Raw genomic sequence first — 6000 nt, forward strand, 5'->3', positions numbered from 1 at the left:
AGACATGTGTCACTGTTTCTGTGGTGTTGCATTGTATGCAGAGTCCAGCTTCTTGCTGGTTCAATTTAACCTTTGTCTATGTATTTCTATTTTATCCCCCCTTTTACAAAACTGTGGAGCGTTTTTTAGCGCCAGCCGTGGTGGTAGCAGAATTCTATGAACATCAGAGCTGTTACCACCGTGGCTAAAATCCACACTACAGTTTTGTAAAAGAGGGCGGGGTTAGTTTGTGATGACATATTCCATACTAGGCGAAGGTGTTTTCTGTGTTCTGGGTGTTCAAAAGACATGGTTTTCTGTTAGGATTGATCTGTACTAGTCTGGCTTGTTTAGTTTTACAATGGGTGTATTGATATACTACTCACTGCAGTATGTAAGATGCTGCCTTTTCCTAGGTACTCATGTGTGACGTGTGGCTTGTTACTAAAAATCATGTTTTTCTTACAGATGGGGGGGGGGGGTGCCAAAAAATGATGGGCCCCGGGTGTCACATATGCTAGGTACGCCACTGCTAATGCCAGACTGGTCCTTTCACCGGTATCCAAGGAGTCTCTTGTCTCCAGCCCGCACAATCGGGACCCCGCCTTCCTGAGAAGTGCAATTGAGTAACAAAGACCCGCTTCTCCTCCTCAGCCTACCTGAAAGCTCGGGAAGTCGCATCTCACGCTCTCTATCTTACGGCTCCAGTTCCGTACCACATGTTGCAGCAGCAGGGCCTTCATTTCTTTTAGGCAGGCCTAGGAGCAAGGAGATCTTCTGCTTGTTCCACAGACAGCCCGAGGAAGACTGGGAAAAGAGTGCAAGCCAGAGTGGTGGTAACTTTCTGTGCACGCACTGAAGCTGCCTTTAAACAGCACAGTCAGCAGACTCGCCACGTGGCGCCCGCTTCGCACGCCTCTGGCTCTCCAGTAGCCTTTGACCCCCAAATTACCCATCAGGCGCCACGCCAGGTTCACGCGAACTCCCCGTTAGCAGCCCCGGTGCTGCCTAGAAATATTAGCAGGCAACTGCACTGATGTTCTTGCCTATGTAGTCCGTGAAGCATTTACTGTAAGCCGCCTTTTTTCCTCAGTGCTTGCAGAGGACACTGATCCTTTGTGGACCGGCAGGAATTTTTTGCGGACTGGCGGTATAGAATTACCATGTGGCACTAGAAAAAGGAGGACAGATAGAGATATCTGGGTTTTACTTCTATGGAAAGCAATGGAAGTAAAACCCGGTTGTCTCCTTTTTCTGGAGTCATAGCATAGTAGATGACGGCAGATAAAGACCCGAATGGTCCATCCAGTCTGCCCAACCTGATTCAATTTAAAAATTTTTTATTTTTTTTATTTTTTTCTTCTTAGCTATTTCTGGGCAAGAATCCAAAGCTTTACCCGGTACTGTGCTTGGGTTCCAACTGCCGAAATCTCTGTTAAGACTTACTCCAGCCCATCTACACCCTCCCAGCCATTGAAGCCCTCCCCTGCCCATCCTCCTCCAAACGGCCATACACAGACACAGACCGTATAAGTCTGCCCAGTAACTGGCCTAGTTCAATCTTTCGCTTATTCGTGATTTTTTTTTTTTTGCATGCTGACTCCTCCCAAATTACGTCATGAGTAAAGTACTGTACCGATAAAAAGTTTGGTGCTTCCCAGCTTTCACAATCGCTGCTATTATTCGCGATTTTAATATATTAAAGGACTAGTCTTATAGCCCGTAACATTAACGGGTGCTAGAATATATAACATATGGTAATCATATGGTAATCCTAATAAAGTATGTTCCTTATATATGTATGCCAACCTTGTAGAGATCTACTAATTAGTAATACATTCATAAGAACATAAGAATTGCCGCTGCTGGCTCAAATCTCCAATATCCGAAAAAAGTCCCTCTTCACCACGAGGCAACTAAGACTTATCAACCCATAGTTCCATCAGCATCACTTTGCTCTGATTGTGGAGTCGATGACCCTACCACAGCTGGACTACTGTAACTCCGCCTGCATGGGAATTAACTCCACACTGGTCCATAAAATGCAACTCATTCAAAACACAGCTGTAAGACTAATTTTCAACCAGAAAAAATATGACCCGGTCTCAGCCTCCATCAAGCAATTACACTGGCTATCCATCCCATCACGAATAAAATTTAAAACATCATGCATCATTTACCAAATACTCCATGGAAACTCAGCGGCTCCATTCATCCAGCTCTTCTCAAAGGCATGGTCTACTTCTCGCAGAACCCTCAACAGGATATTACTAAACCTCCCATCAACAAAGAACCTCCAATACAAACGTGTTTTTCACTCCATGCCAACCTTCCTAGGAGTGAAAACCTGGAATGACCTCACTGAAACGACCAGAACGAAACCCAGCTACACCACATTCTGGAAAAAAATGAAAACCGTCCTCTTTGATACTTGAACTCAGATTTTCCTCTTTCCCCATTTCTGCCTAAGTATCCTCCCTCTCTCCCCCCCTCCCTCCCATTCCTGCCCCTCTCCCTTCCCTAGGGCAGGATTAATTCGTCGAGGGCCCCTAGGCACACAAGTACACTGGGGCCCCCTGCCCCGCCCCACCCCACCATGCGCCCAGGCGGAAACAGGAAGCTGCGCCAGAGGGAAGCTTTGGGCAAGCAGCACCGGTTGCAAAATTACAGTGCTTTTCTTACCCATGTTGCTTGCTTGTCTTACTTTCCGTCGATGGGGGGGCCGCACTTCCGATCGGGGGGGCCCACGTTGGTGATCGATGCTGGAGGGGCCCATCACCATTTGGAAAAATCAATGATGATGCCTTCCTTCATCGGGCTCCCCTGACCATTTCGGGCCCTAGGCACGTGCCTACTTGGCCATTGGTTAATCCTGTCCTGCCCTTCCCCTCTCTTCTCTATGTAAGTCACCTTGAGCCTGCATAGGTATGCTCGATTCAGAAATAGATTAGATTAGATTAGTGCACAGACAGTGGTTGTACAAATTTCAAAGGGAAGTGAATTCCACAACTTTGTAACTTGATATCTATGTAAATGATTCGCTATGAATCATTTTGTATTTTATATCTTTCAGAGTTGGGAACGACGTGATTAAGCGGTCAGTTATGCCGACTACCTAACTGTCAGTTTTGTTAGTGGCCCCCACAATATATGGTGGTAGGGGTTAAGTGAAAGGCGTCCTGACAAACGCTGGTCCCAGATTCAGTTCCCTCACTGAAGTTTCACCAGGAAGTAGAATCAAATAATAGGCACAGCCAGAGGTGGTTGCATAAAGAATATATTATAGAAATAGTCTTACAGTAAAGCAATATTTAATCAGACATTAACACCTTTTAGCTAGTCATGATTCAATCAGGGATACTTGAAACATATCAATCAGGGATACTTAAAACAGTTTCCCTGCCCTCAGGGTCTATCTGCATTCCCATGCCAGAGTCAGATTGATATAATTTCCCATAGGCCTCGCTGACATAAGTAATGCCAACTAAAAATGCTGAATGGTAGCGACAGCTAGGCTGACATCTAACAGTTCAGTAAATCTGAAGAAGATAGGAGCTTTGCCATATACCGTAAATACTCGAATATAAACTGAAATTTTGGTGCCCAAAACGGGGGGGGGGTCTCCATTTATATTTGTGTCAGTGCTGACCCCCCCCCTCTCCTGAACCTGTTTGCAGGCCTCCACCGGGCCTGCTGTGAGACCTGGTGGTTCAACAGTGGGCCGGGACAGGAGCGATCTCTCCCATCTCCTGCCCCAGCCAACTTTAAAATTTTTTTTATCTCCCTCCCACCCCCACTCGTACCTTTTAAATCCCTGGTGGTCCAGCGGTGGTCCGGGACAGGAGGGATTCCTTCCGTCTCCTGCCCTGTCCCACTTTAAACATGTAGCTGTTAAGTCCCTGGTGGGCCTTTGCTCCTGCCCGTGCAGATCCGCTATCTAATTGGCTACCGGGCCATATTTCGGCAAAATAAAAATGCCTTCCTCAGGGGTCTTATGGGGTCCTTGGCTGACTTAAATATAAAAACATAAAAGTCACAAAAAAATCCAACAGCAGCAGAGCTCACAAGACTCCAGTGTAGGCTGGTGTCAGCCAAGGACCCCATAAGACCCCTGAGGAAGGCATTTTTATTTTGCCGAAACACGGCCCGTGTTGGGTCATTTGCATTTTATACATTATTTGGTTTCTATCCTATGGGTCACTTGTGACTGTTTACAGCCTTTGTGGATTGTTTTTAAGATTATTGTTTGCAAGTTATTTGGACGCTTATTAAACTACAAAAGTGGTCCATCGGATCTTCCGTTCCACGATCTTTGTGTTGTTTTGCTGCTTTGTGGAACTTTTTGGTGCTACTTGGATATTGAGTGTTTGGAACGTGTTTAACTATTAGCAAAGTATATCGCCCCCCTTTTTTACAAAGCCGCACTAGTGGCTGTTGCTGCGATAACTGCAACAAAACCCATAGAGAAAGGGCTTCAGGGCTTATACTGCCTAACTTTGTAAAAAAAAAAAAAAAAAAGGGGGGAGGTATGTTACATTTCTATTATTTTCCACAATAAACGGTAGATATTGAAGGTTCATTTAGTAAAATGCTGCTAGATTTGTTTGCATAAAGTGTTTTTTTTTATTATTATTATTTTTTGATGACAGGAAAATGTTCTCCTATTCTTTTGTGGTCGTAACACTGTATTAGTGGGGTTCCAAGGAATCCGCCCCAATAAGCATATTGCAGACTCTAGTGTATCTCAATAGCAATTTATTGTTCTTTTTCAACAAAACCAACTTGACCTAAAGCAGGGGTGTCCAACCTGCAGCCCAAGGGCCACATGCGGCCCCGTGAAGTATTTTGTGTGGCCCCGGTCGAGGGCGATACAGTGTTTTCCTCTGCTGCCCCCAGATGTTTACCGTCTTGCCAGCTCCGACCTCTATCTTGCTGCAGCGTTTGCGCATTTGTGCGGCCCCCAGAAACATTTTTTTTCAACCAATGCGGCCCAGGGAAGCCAAAAGGTTGGACACCCCTGACCCAAAGACTCTCTTTTACTAAGGTGCGCTAACCGATTTGCACGCGCTAAACGCTAACGGGTGCATGTTAGTGTATGGATGCGTTAGCGTTCAGCACGCGTTAATCGGTTAGCGCACCTTAGTAAAAAAAGGGGCAAAATGTATTTTTATCAATGTATTATTGTTGACTGGGAAAACCACAAGTTATAGCTATGATACCAAGAAATTTGCTCCGTTAATTAAAATAATAGTAAATTTTAAGAAACCCCCCTTCAAAAAAAATATTATGTAATCAATGGCTTTGAGCATCATAGATGGATTTTTAAAAAAAAAAATTTTTTTTTAAATTTTCTAATCAAACACAATCAAATTCATGGGAAAAACTTCTATTTACACAGTTTTTTCCAACTTTAGGTTTTTCTGGCCAACCCTACTGCAAGGGATGTAATATGAGGTGATGTCAGCAAACCAGTGATGGAAAACCACGCTGAAGACAAAAAAAGTCAAACTTACTAAATTAATAAGTGCTAATAGGTGGAGAACCTTAAATACAGACGCTTTATCTTACCGAGGAATTTATATTTTCCGTAAACCACAAATTGATAAATATTATGAACTAAAACAGCATAAAATAGACCAGGAAAACAATTTTAATTGGGTGGTGCATATATCAGATATATTTATTGTAGAGACAGGCGGCTGAAGTTACATAGGAAAAGACTTTCAGAGAGTGCATCTATGCGTGAAGGAGATTACAGAGACCCTTCGAGGAGGAAGAATACACTTTGCTGCTGATTTAACAGAGTTTACTCTTCGGGAAATTCTGCACAACTGTGAAACAGTGAATTTTCCTGCGGCGTAAAATTTTAAATCCTCCCACAGAATACGGCTGACAGACCTGAAGGGAGTGCCGGCAGCATTGTCCTCCAACACAGATGGCAAATGCTAGCTCGTAACAGTGATTAAGCCTTGAAGAATAGGGGACGAGAGAGTGCAATGGGATGAAATGTAGAGGGGACGG

This window comes from Geotrypetes seraphini, chromosome 2, assembly GCF_902459505.1.
Source record: "Geotrypetes seraphini chromosome 2, aGeoSer1.1, whole genome shotgun sequence".
Lineage (NCBI taxonomy): Eukaryota > Metazoa > Chordata > Amphibia > Gymnophiona > Dermophiidae > Geotrypetes > Geotrypetes seraphini.